This window comes from Sceloporus occidentalis, unplaced genomic scaffold (assembly GCF_023333645.1).
Source record: "Sceloporus occidentalis isolate IW3139 unplaced genomic scaffold, rSceOcc1.0.p SCAF_93, whole genome shotgun sequence".
Taxonomy (NCBI): domain Eukaryota; kingdom Metazoa; phylum Chordata; class Lepidosauria; order Squamata; family Phrynosomatidae; genus Sceloporus; species Sceloporus occidentalis.
This window is the reverse complement of record NW_028317073.1, coordinates 3,654,381-3,667,500: the sequence shown is the minus strand read 5'-3', so window position 1 is coordinate 3,667,500 and position 13,120 is coordinate 3,654,381.

Here is a 13,120-nt window from a genome sequence, read left to right as displayed (position 1 = left end):
CTTTACACCGTACCTCGCTCGCTTGGACGGGATATACTGTTTGAAGTTCAGTCTACCCTTGAATAGGACCAGGGACTCGTCTACAGCCACATTTTTGTCGGGGGTATAAATTTCAGGGAATTTACGTGAAAAATAATTAATAATGGGCCTCAATTTATATAAACGGTCAAATTGGGGGTGCTCTCTAGGGGGGCATTGGGAATTGTCGGTAAAATGTAAAAATCTTAGGAGCCCAAAGTACCTGTTCCGGGGCATTATTTGGGAAAAAGCAGGGGTGGATATTACGGGATCTGTGCTCCAATAGGAGCGTATCGTGGGCTTTTTCACAATGCCCATCATAAGGGTCAGGGCCCAAAATCTTTTAATTTCATGGGAGTCAGTGGGGTACCAGGTCTGGCTTCTGTCTCCTTGGTCAGCTGCCTGACACTGGGCTGCATAGAGGTTTGTTTGAGCTGCTAGCAGCTCAAAAAACTCGGGGGCAAACATTAAATGGAAAAATGACTTTGGCTCGCTAGCATCGATGTCACATCTGATGCCAGGAGTCGCAGTAAAAGCAGGGATTACTGGGTCTATCATATTTGGGGGCACCCAATTATATTTAGAGTCAGGCTCTCCACGCCTGGCTTTGCCAGATGGACCCTGGCCATCATCGTCTTCCTCTGACTCGTCATTATCTGACGCACAGCAGGATTCCTCAGATATTGGATCAATATCTGATGCAGTCAGAGTGGCCTCGGCGTCTGACGCCGTCAGAGTGGCCTCGGCGTCTGACGCGGTCAGAGTGGCATCGTCATCAGACTGAGTGAGGCAGTCATGAGCCTCCTCAGCGCTGAAGACATGTTGCGCCATTGTACCTACCTGGCCAATTTCTAAAACACTACACTATCCCCAATATATAATGTGGTTTTGCACTAAGCACTGCAGCTCTGCAAAACGAACTCTCTCTGTCTCTATCTCTCTCTCTCTCTCTCTCCCCCAGTGTCACACATCCGGCAGTAATGTCACTGACCTGGATGTGGTTCAGTCCCCCAAGGCTAATGACACACCAAGTTGTTACAGGGGATCGGGCTGCAGGGGGGGGTCCAGGCTGTCAAACGACAGCCTGTTCTCCCGTGCAGCGGCAGGGATGTGTTCCTGACGCTGCACGAAAGGCTAGACGTCCCGGTACGTCTATAGGGGATTGAAGGGGTTAAAGATCCAACATGTTGTTCCTATTGAATTGCTGAAATCAAGGACGTCATGTAATCTTGCCAATAAACAGCTAATCAATTTAGAAAAATGAAAATGGTATTGAGGGGGTATCTTGTATTGTAAAAATATTTTATTTTTTAGGGAATACATCTTAGTTTACCTGTATTTGAAAGCACCTGTCTATGTATTTACTGTGGGCTGACTTTAAAGATCATTTTTGCATATGAACTGCATACTCTCAGGCCAAGGAATGGGTGAGGTATTTCTTTTTGGAAACGTATGTGTATATAATCTGAATCGCATTCTAGAAAACCGTTAATGCTACATGGCTGGATTTCTTTTCAGAATTACTGTCAATTCTTTCCACCAGCATAATTTTTTAAACAAACTTGCCATTCTTTTGCCAATCAGCCTTAATATTTCGAACATTTTTATTACATTTTAATTAATATACCTTGACTGTTAGCATGGATGTTCATATTCATTGCATGCTATATTGCAGGTTGTCACCAAAGAACTAATTATACCTATGACAAGACTTCCTGCCATATTATACACCTTGTAAAATGACAGTAGTCACCCATAGATATAGTTATTTTGATGAGTATTTTAGATGTTGATTGTTTACAGCTGTAGGACTTCCTTACTGCGTTTTTGGTAGGTTCCCTATATAATTTGCAAAATAGGAAAAAAAGGGAAGTACATTTTGTAGGGTCCCTTTGTCTGACATTTTTTTTTCCCCACGTCTGTCATTTGACTGCTAAAAGAACTAATTGGGGACGTCTGCCAGAGGCACTTCTGGGAAAATGTACTAACCTTGTGTAGAGTGGTCAAAACTAATTTTGGCCTATTAATGGGTTCTAATCAGAATTCTGCTTATTTTGGGGGCCAAAGGTGTCATTAGGTATCTGCAGTGTATGCGGCAGAATAAACTCATGGTTCTCTGGATTTGCTGGTGTTTTTGAAATCTGAATTTTCTATAGAAACCTGTTGAACGCGGTCAATTAATTGCAAAAATAAAAATTATAATGTGTGTGTGTGTGTGAATTGAGATAACTTAACTTACTGGACAATTTGAGTTTTGGACGGATAAATCACTACTATATTATAACATATGCACCTCTTGTTTTGACTGTGAATACTGTATATTTATGCTGTTAAATATTTAATAGCCGGAGGTTGGTTTGGTTAGTGTGTCTTTCTAAAGCTATTAGACTGTGGTTTTCTTTGGTATAAGTAGTTCTACAGATACAAGCTTTTGGGCATTTATCTTCTGTATGCTAGAAATGGTAAATTTGTTCAGATTTTTTTCCAGTGATTATTTTTACTTGTAAATGTCAACAGGAAGGCACTCCGGTGGCTTTATCAGTCGTGTAGAAGACTTGATTTGAAAATGCTGTGAACCAGTACACAGGTTTTGCACGTATGCAGTAATCAGCTTCCAGTCTCCAAACCTTATTTTCTAAACTATATCAGTAGCCACCACTATAGAGTTATTACTCTATTTTATAGTAATATTGCCCTATCATCAGAGATGCCTAAAGCCATAGCTAGCTCCTCTTGCGTCCGAGGCAAGAATGGAAAATTGTGCCCCCAGCTACTTTTTTTTATAGATATTTTATTTACACTGCCCTTACACACTGCCCTCACACACACCTGCCCATAAACACGCATATACACTCTTACCTTTCTCATCCTCCATCCTGTCATGGGAGCGCAAGGTCTGTCATTTCAGGCATTTGCTTTAGTGCTCCCTAATTACTATGCCGGCGCATAGTCATTAGGGAGCACGGATGCCGAGGTCTGTCATAAACTTTCAACATCCATGCGCAGATGGACAGAAAAAATAAGTAATATAAAAACCGAATTTAAGGCAGACTTGGACCTACTAGCTAACCTACCTTCACCAGTGTGTACTGTTCAGGATATCGAATGTCACATTTGATTCAGTTAAAGTAACGACAAATACATTCATGAAGGTATTGTCTGGTAAAGCTTTAAAAAGGGGAAATGTTCTTAACTCTGTCGGCCTCACTGTACCCAAAAACTAAGATTCCTGTATGTGTTATGTTTTTGTTTATGTATTAAAGACATATTTAAATGAATACCAAAATGCATGTGCAGTGCATCTTGGTATTCATATATGCAAATCCTACCTCATTCATTGTATACTTTGCTTAAAATAAAACTTAAGCAAACCAATTCACAAATAAATCGCAGAATAATAAACAAAACAGTTGTAAAATTTGCCAAAAATCACCAGAACAGGAAAATTACTGGGTCAGGCTTAATACAGCACCAGTGCTCAATACGCACCTGATGCCACCCAATTTTAAAGTATTTGGCATGCTTTCTATAATTCTAAGCCATGATGGGTAAACAAATTTAAATGGTTTTGCTTGCATGTTAAAGGTGCTGTCCCAACGACTGATAAAGGAAGACTTAGTACCTAAATTACATCATTAATGGTACTGAGAATGCTTAACAAAAAATGCTTAGGTTTGCATAAAATGCTAGAGGGCACAATTAAAGTTTTGTCTCAGTGGAACAGCAAAATAACAGTTTAGACAGTAGCCACAAATTAAATCCTTCTCTACGAGGCATATTCTTACAGCATCCTGTTTAGGGCTGCAACTAACGATTATTTTCATAATCGATTATTTGGCCGATTATTTTTTCGATTAATCGGATAAAAAAAATGAATGTAAATTTTTCATTTATTTAAAATAATTTAATAAACAAATTGTTAAATACAAACATCAGAATAAAAAAAAAACTTTGATAAAATACATTTCTTGTCTTTATTTCCCAACCAGCCCCCCCCAATTTATGCACGTTTGAGCCCAGGCTTGCCACGCTGCCTCCCACATATGCCACGCCACGCTGCCTCCCACATATGCCACTCCACGCTGCCTCCCACATATTCCACTCCACGCTGCCCCCCACATATACCACTCCACGCTGCCTCCCACATATACCACTCCACGCTGCCTCCCACATATGCCACTCCACGCTGCCTCCCACATATACCATTCCACGCTGCCTCCCACATATACCATTCCACGCTGCCTCCCACATATACCATTCCACGCTGCCTCCCACATATGCCACTCCACGCTGCCTCCCACATATGCCACTCCACGCTGCCTCCCACATATACCATTCCACGCTGCCTCCCACATATACCATTCCACGCTGCCTCCCACATATGCCACTCCACGCTGCCTCCCACATATGCCATTCCATGCTGCCTCCCACATATGCCACTCCACGCTGCCTCCCACATATGCCACTCCACCCCCACATATGCCACTGTGCCTGATACGCCTTATACCCCGATACACCACTCCATCCTCCCCAGACATGCCACACTACCTCCCAGACATGCCACGCTGCCCTCCCCACATATGCCACTCCAGTCTACCCCCAGATATGCCACTGTGGCCCCAGATATGCCTTATACACCCTGATACACCACTCCGTCCTCCCCAGACATGCCACACTGCCCTCCCCACATATGCCTTATATACCGTATATGCCTTATACCCCCGGATATGTCTCTCCGTCCTCCCCTGATATGCCTTATACCCCCCAGATATCTCATGGTGCCCTCATAGAGTCACAGACCCGTTCACATCACACTGACATCATACTTTTTTAAATAAGTACTGGGTTAATCTTCACTGCCCCCAGGATTTAGATTCCCCTTAGTTTGGCCCCCCTTTACCTCTAACTGCGCCTTAAGTTAACTTTATTAAATTAATCAAATTAACCCTCAGTCCTCATCATTAAATTAACCCTAAACACCCCATTAACCATAACTACCCCTAAATTAACTCTAAATACCCCATCAAAACAACTACCCTAAATTAACCCTAAACACCCCATTAACCATAACTGCCCCTAAATTAACCCTAAACACCCCATTGACCACAGCATCCCCTAAATTAACCCTAAAGACCCTGTCAACCACAACAGCCCCTAAATTAACCCTAAACATACCATTAACCACAACTGCCTCAAATTAACCCCAAACACCCCATTAACCACAGCTGCTCCTAAATTAACCCTAAACACCCCATTAACCATAGCTGCCCCTAAACACCTCATTAACCATAACTTCCCCTAAATTAACCCTAAACACCCCATTAACCATAACTGCCCCTAAATTAACTCCCACCTCCCCTAACTTTCAGCAGCCCAAATATTAATTTTATACTTACAGTTAGATGAGTGTCACAGCCATGTGGTTCTGGCCTTCTGGGAGAAGGAAGGGGGCGGGGCCAGTTGTCACAGTGATTACAGGGAGGGGCTGGTAAGTAGGAGCTGCTGCTGTGAGTCAGACTAAACGGATTATATAATGAGGGGTATTTTTCAGAGCGTTTGCTCTGAAAAAAACCCTCATTTTATAATCGATAATAATCGATTCAACTAATCGATAATGAAATTCGTCGGCAACGAATTTCATTATCGATTATTATCGATTTTATCGATTAGTTGTTGCAGCCCTAATCCTGTTTGATTGCTGCAGCCAGTACATGGCAGTTTTTTTCTGTTTAACTAGTTAGAATGCATTCCTATTTTGTTGTTCCTTGATTACTAGACCGTTTTACTGTTTCTGTTAAAACCTCTGAAATTCCAGAATTGATGCCAGCACCTTTATTGTTCTGTAATCTTTGTAGAGGCCACATTTTAACTGTATCACTGATATTGTATCTGATTTTAACTTGTGTTCAAAGGTTGATTTTCCCATTATTTGTCAGTATCTTTTGTTTTAATTTCCTGTAATTTATTTCTAAATAAAGGAAGAAATGGTCAGCAGTGTGCTTTCTTTAAGTATGGTAATGTTTATGTTTTTATATGGATTTTTATACAAATACACTGGGCACATACATACTGCTGATGCTATTAAGAGCTAGCTAGGCATTTGTGCATGAGACATGCTCTGTTTGTGAATCCTGGAGGCCTTTTTGGCTCAGGGCAAATAGTAAGAATGCCTTTATATATAATAAAAAAAAATTAAAAAAAAATTGGGAGATTTGAAATTGTATATCTGGGGAATCTCTATATGGAAGAAATTGACTCATTGCTTGCTTGTGGCCAATTTTACACTATGATAGACTTGATGAATATTTAAATGCAATTAGATGTCCGTTGATATCTGCAACAACTGTTGACTATCAATACACCCAAAGGGTTATAAATATTCAACTAGTCAAGTTGAGGGAGTTTGGGGAGAAGCTTCCAAATTCATTAATCCATACGCTTCTACCAATGTGTGTTTAAACTAATTAATTTAAATAATAATGTGGTAAAACAGTTTTAGAATATTAATGGAAAAACCATACGAATAAGGACTGACTGGTGATTGCCTTCATCTTGTGTGGTGGGTTGAGTGTAATTAACCTTTGGGGGGGGTATAGGGTCTACCTATCAACCCCCCCCTGTTCTGTGGCATAAGAGGGTTTAAGAAATAATACAATACCCTGTAGGAGGCACTGAATCCTATGCCATGGGGATGGAGAAAATAACCAACAATAAAAGCCCACTGGGTACATAAAACACAGAACCACTAAGCCCATTCCATGCATCCCATCATCTTTTTTTTTCTTCTTGTTTTGGACAGAGGGACTATATGAAATACGGTGTGTGTGTATATGTATATTATAAATATATATACACACACAGACACTGTGGCAACAAAAGTGAGTATACCCCCTAAGTGTAAATGTCCTATTTTATGCGGCCACCATTTTCCAGCACTGCCTTAACCCTCTTGGGCATGGACTTCACCAGAGCTTCACAGGTTGCCACTGGAGTCCCTCTTCCACTCCTCCTTGACGACATCACAGAGCTGATGGATGTTAGAGATCTTGGAGGTGTGTTTGGGGTTGTTATCATGTTGGAATACTGCCCTGCAGCCCAGTTTCTGAAGGAAGGGGATCATGCTCTGCTTCAGCATGTTACAGAACATGTTGGCATTCATGGTTCCTCAATGAACTGTAGCTCCCCAGTGCCGGCAGCACTCATGCAGTGGGCCATGACATTCCCACCACCATGCTTGACTGTAGGCAAGACACACTTTGTACTCCTCACCTGGTTGCTGCCACATGCTTGACACCATCTGAACCAAATTAGTTTATCTTGGTCTCGTCGGACCACAGGACATGGTTCTGGTAATCCATGTCCTTAGTCTGCTTGTCTTTAGCACACTGCTTAAACGAAAAATGCTTAGGTTTGCATAAAATGCTAGAGGGCACAATTAAAGTTTTGTCTCAGTGGAACAGCAAAATAACAGTTTAAACAGTAGCCACAAAATAAATCCTTCTCTACAAGGCATATTCTTACAGCATCCTGTTTGATTGCTGCAGCCAGTACATGGCAGTTTTTTTTCTGTTTAACTAGTTAATGGATTCCCATTTTGTTGTTCCTTGATTACTAGACCGTTTTACTGTTTCTGTTAAAACCTCTGGAATTCCACAATTTATCCCAGCACCTTATTGTTCTGTAATCTTTGTAGAGGCCACATTTTGTTCTTGTGCATAATCTTTAGAAGAGGCTTGATGCAGTGTGCAACCTCTGCAGCAATGCTGGCCGCACTCCTACGGCTATTTCCCAAAGACAACCACTGGATATGATGCAGAGATGATGCTGAGCATGTGCACTAAACATCTTTGGTCGACCAGGGCGAGGCCTGTTCTGAGTGGAACCTGTCCTGTGAAACCGCTGTATGGTCTTGCCCACTGTGCTGCAGCTCAGTTCTTGGCAATCTTCTTAAAGCCTAAGCGAACGTTTTTGGGCCTGAGTGCCCAATTTTCTGCATGAAACAAAGTTGCAGACCTCAAAGTGCCAACAATGCATATTAAACAGGGAGAGGAAGTATTTTCAGGGCAAAATTACTATCCACAGCAGTGTGCATCAATTTGCCCGTATAAATTGTTTGTTTTTTCAAGCATAGAAACATAGAATGTGCCAGCAGATAACTATTTGGCCCAACTATCTGCCCAAGCAGAAAAACACATGAAAAGAGGGTCTATTCGTGAAAAGGATTTTATTAAATAACATTCACGTTTGCACTGAAATGATATCAGTGTATAACAAAAATGGAGCCTAACAATTCACAGTACTTGTCCTGCATTGTCTGCCACCTCTTCTACATGAGGATTAAGAACTTTACATTACTAAATGTTTTAGCAACATTACTAAAAGTAAAGCGAGACATATGAAGACATATTCACTAATATATAAAACCATGAAGGAGACAGGGGTGTTGCAAACAACAATACAATGTAATAATAATTTATAATTGGCAGCCGTTCTCATTGATGTCAGCCCTCCTCCCATCTGAAACACCTTCATGCCGCTCACCAGAACGCAATCCTAAAAATTAGCTGGTGAGTCGGCAACCTGGGCGCGGGCCAGTACTGAAGGCTTTGTGTGCCCGTTGTGACACGCGTTCCATAGGTTCGCCATCGCTGGCCTAGGCCATCTTTATGTAGAGCAACAATTATTTTTTTCAGATCCTCAGAGAGTTTTTTACCATGAGGTGCCATGTTGAACTTCCAGTGACCAGTGTGACGGGACCGACCTGTACCCCGACTGGGTACTCCCGCCAAACGTTGCTTCCTCCTGACGGGACACCAACAAGTAACCCCTTCAGCAACGGGCAGAACCAGCGTTGTAGATAGAAGGAGGGACGTCGCTGCACCGAAGCCGCATTGGCACTGTGGCTATCCGAAGCTTAGCTACACAGTGTGGCTACAGCCCACCCCAAACATCAGGCAACACTCATGTTGAGGTGAAAACAGGACTCATTTATTAAAACCAAAGACAGAGCTATATATACACAAGTAAGAAAAGGGGCAAGACAAATATCACATGATCTAATTACCATGGCAGGAAGGAAGTAATTAGATCAAATCCTGCAACACAATATCCGGGGGAAGGACAGAATGACATGAGACGTAAATAATTACATTAATTGGGGACGTAGACGTGGAATGACGATAGACATATAATTGGCTTAAGACAGACAATGGCCAGGACACAGGGATAACAGGAGCTCACAGGATTAACAGCTACCTGTTGCGTAATTGATAATTAGGTATGCAGCAGTGACACCTAGTCATACCTACAGGGGGTCTTAAGACAAGGGCTAACTCACAATAACAGGGGAAACACTTCACACCTATACAATTAACAATGCACAGACAATCAGCCTTCTTCCTACCACAGGATGTCCAGCTGACGTTACAGTTCTGATACTCTGAGTGCTAAAACATGGGGTACATCAGCAGACTGAACCCCTGTATCCACACACAGAAGTCTCTACAAGGCCTGGGCCCATAGTCGATAGGGAGGAGGCTGGCTCTCAGGCCTCTCCAGGGGCCCCAGTGATGGAGGGTTCTGTCACAACCAGTATGAGCGAGTGTGAGAGCGATAACACCAAATTTAACACACTTGCTCCCCATTCACACCTGAGACCCTGTAACGAGTCACATGTCACCGGGGAGGGGAAATGGCTAATTGGGCCCCATTTGGACATTTCCACTTAAGGGGTGTACTCACTTTTGTTGCCAAGGTTTAGACATTTATGGCTGTGTGTTATTTTGAGGGGGGCAGCAAATTATACACGCTGTACACTCACTAGTTTACATTGTAACAGAGTGTCATTTCTTCAGTGTTGTCACATGGAAAGATATAATAAAATATTTACAAAAATGTGAGGGGTGTTACTCACTTTTGTGAGATACTGTATATATTAACACCTTTATGACAAAGCCCGTACATGTACGGGCTCAAAATCCATTGTTTTAAATGGGTTTAGGGACCGCCTATTGTCCTTAAGGGGTTAAAAAGTGCCTTTTCTAGTCCCTCCACATTTAGTTTCCCCAGGCAGTGCGTAAACAGGTCCATCCAATACCCCTTTTGGCACTCAAAGATTGTAACGATAATTTTTAGTCTTCACCTTATGTCCAGGGATGGGGTCTCTCCAAATGTAAAAAAACTAAAATTAGACTTGTCCTGTGCTCGTAGGTGGCATGTTTTAATATTGCCATTGATTGTGCAGGGAGCATGTGTAAATGTACTTCTGTATATCAGCAGTCACAGGTCTATTACTTACATTCAAATGTGCCGTGCATCCTCCATCCACTTTTGAGCTGCCGGGGTACTGTGGTTTGTATACACCTTCACAAACTGATTATACAGCGTGAAAAAAGTGAGTATTTATTTCAACTTGTAACCCATTACATTCATTTTCATTCTTCACTGAAGGTATCTAAAAATCTCTGTGTAACACACATGCCCACAACGGTGGAACTCATGCCTGGGTGGTGCTGCTTTCCACTGAAGAATCGGATTGCACTACAGCGCATGCAGAATGGATTGTCAGTACTGGATAGCCATTGCAACAGCCCCCGACAGGAATTGAGGTATTTTAAAGTAAGGTAAACTTATCTTTTCCTTCAAGGTTCCTCTGCCCTGTTGTAAAGGTAATAATAATTTAATTATTTATTTATTTTGTTTGGTCTGGTCTTCAGATGTGTGGTCCAGTTTCCCCAGAAAAAATCTGATAAAAACAAAATGCCAACTCCTTTTCTTAAAAAAGCCGCTTTCAAGTCCAAGCACTTCTGTGCGCAGACTGTACACAAACAAATTACTACCACAAGGTTTGAAAAAGGCTTGTGGTAGAATAAGTGCATGGAAAGAGTTAAAAATACAAGCATTTAAAATACCCTGGGTTGTCTAGTGTTTAAACATATATGGTTTAATTGAAATGACTGGCTTTAAAGTTGTCCCAAATAGGACATAGGGGCAGAATGACCATATTTGGGAAAAAAGGCAAAAGACAAAAAACATTGGGTATTTTTAAACTCGGGAAAAATAATGAAATCTATTTAGCAGTTTTTTTATTAGCTTTTGTAGATGAGTAAATGATTTCTCAAGTAAAAGTCAGAAAAAGTCCTTTTTTCTAATTTTTTCACCATATTTTATACTGCATTTTATAATAAATTATATGATACGATCAAAATAATGGCATCTAAAGAAAGCAATTGTTCTGAAAAGCAAAGTATAACGTGTTGGTACAGTTAATGAGAAAGAAGAAAAGTATAGTTAAACAAGAGCACTGCAGAAATGTTACAATAGCCATTGTCACATAGGATACAAAAAAATAAAATCAACCATTGGTACTAAAGGGTTAACCTTTTATTTTCTGTTTGCCTGCACTACGTATTCTGTGTACAGTTGAGCAGTGAAGTAGTTACTTATGCATGTGGAATACTTCTGTAATTTGCAGTGCAGCTGAATACATTTTTGTGGGTTCCGTACAGTCATATGTAATCTGTACAAACAATCCTAAGAAACATGGAAATGTTGGTGAGAAAACAATGTACAGTGTCAAATACCTTGGTCTATTTTAGTTACACAGTTTGACACATGTTGACTTCTAAACATACCAGTCATTTCTATATAGATAATTAACAATCCTTCCCTTTAAACATGCTTTGTATTACCGTATTTGCCAATGCTCTGAAAAATACTCCTCGTCTTATATTCGAGATTGTCTTATAAAAATAGAGGTCTGACTATAAGACTAAGTTCCAGATCCCCCACAGCGTTGCAGGGGACCTGGAACCTCCTCTCTGGCAGCCGGTGAATGTCTGTGCGATGCATGCTGACAACCCCTGCTGTTGTCGGCACTTCCTCTGGAGCTTCTATGATGGAGCACCAGCATGGCATGACCTTCCGGTGCTCCAGCATAGAAGCCCCGGCGGAAGTACCAGCCATCAGCAGAGGAGGTTGTCTACACACATTGCGCAGATGTACACCGGCTGCCAGAGAGGAGGATCCCCCGCTGCTACCCCACACTTCTGCCAGGGCTTTTACAACAGAGCACCGGCGTGACCTTCCGGTGCTCAGTCATAGAAGTCCCGGGTAGCAGTGGAGGTTGTCTACATGCATCAAGCAAGCGTCCACCAGCTACCCCCACTAAACACCAGGGAGTCTGGAGCACAGAAGACAAGTCTAGGAATGCATCGCTAAGTCAGGGGGGGTATGCAGGGGGATATAAGGCATTTCTGGGGGGGCAGATTGGCAAATAGGGGGTATAAGGCATATCTGGGGGAGCAGAGTGGCATATAGGGGTATAAGGGATATCGGGGGTGGGGCAGAGTGGCATATCAGGGGGGTATAAGGTATATTTGGGGGAGAGTAGCCAGCTGTGGGGTAAATGTGCATAACTGAGGGGCAGGTTGGCAAATAAAGGGGAATAAAAACAAAAAATGCAAAATCAATATTTGGTGTTATCAATCATTGCCTTCAAAACATCATCAATTCTCCTAGGTACACTTGCACAAGATCAGGGATTTTGGAGGCATATAGTTAAGTGTATGATTAAACAATTATACCAAACCTAACATGTAGGTTGAAACACAATCATTAATTGAATCAGATACAGCTTTATAGGAGGGATAAAACTAAGTGAGGAACTGTTGTGGACATGGATTGCATCGTCCATTATTAGTGATTCACGTCACAGATGCAATATCTGTATCTCCCTTTGGATAAACCACTCCCCTAACTGTGGCATACATTACAATATCAATTAGTTCTATTGTTTATACTTCTATTGTTTAAGAAGTGCATTGCCTCTACCACCAGGTAGCACTAGAGAGTAAGTGATGTGTACATCTATGGTTTATCTAAGACAGGGGTGTCCAAGTTTTTTCTGCAGTGGGCCACTTCATCAGAATTGTATAAGTGCGAGGGCCTTTAATAAAATATGCAGATTAAAATAAATTAAATGACACAAAACCTTTACTTTTCCTCTCACTGATTTCTGGGATTTCTGGGCCTACAAATTCAGGATTCTGGAAAAGTAAAAATAAAATAGTTCTATTTATTTTAGGGATGCACTAAAATGAAA